Raw genomic sequence first — 438 nt, 5'->3', positions numbered from 1 at the left:
TTTTCTTCTTTTTTTAATAATAGCAGTCCTAATGGGTGTAAAGTGGCATCCCATAGTGGTTTTGATTTGCATTTCTCTAATAATGACTCAGATGAGCATCTTTTCATGTGTTTATTGACCATTTGTATATCTTTTTGGATGATTTGTTATTAAAGCCACTAGTGCTATTTTAGTCAGATTCAGTGGTTGTCTCTTAGCTGCTAGCCTTCTCGATAACTGTTGCTATTTACTTGTGCACCAGTACTTTTTCCTTAACTCAGCATCATCTGTCAGTACTTTGACCTTGCAGGTTACCATTACCTCATCAACAATTATTTTTGTCCTTTTTTGGCTGTGGCTTTTCTTTCTTATCTTTACTAGATGTGAGTGTTCAAAACTCAGCATCAAATGGTTCCACTCTTGGTATTTCCTTTATTATTGTATGTCTTAAGAAAATCT

Source organism: Pteropus alecto, unplaced genomic scaffold, assembly GCF_000325575.1.
Source record: "Pteropus alecto unplaced genomic scaffold, ASM32557v1 scaffold72, whole genome shotgun sequence".
In the NCBI taxonomy this organism is placed as follows: domain Eukaryota; kingdom Metazoa; phylum Chordata; class Mammalia; order Chiroptera; family Pteropodidae; genus Pteropus; species Pteropus alecto.
The sequence above is the reverse complement of the archived record's forward strand: the minus strand, read 5'-3'. Positions refer to the sequence as shown.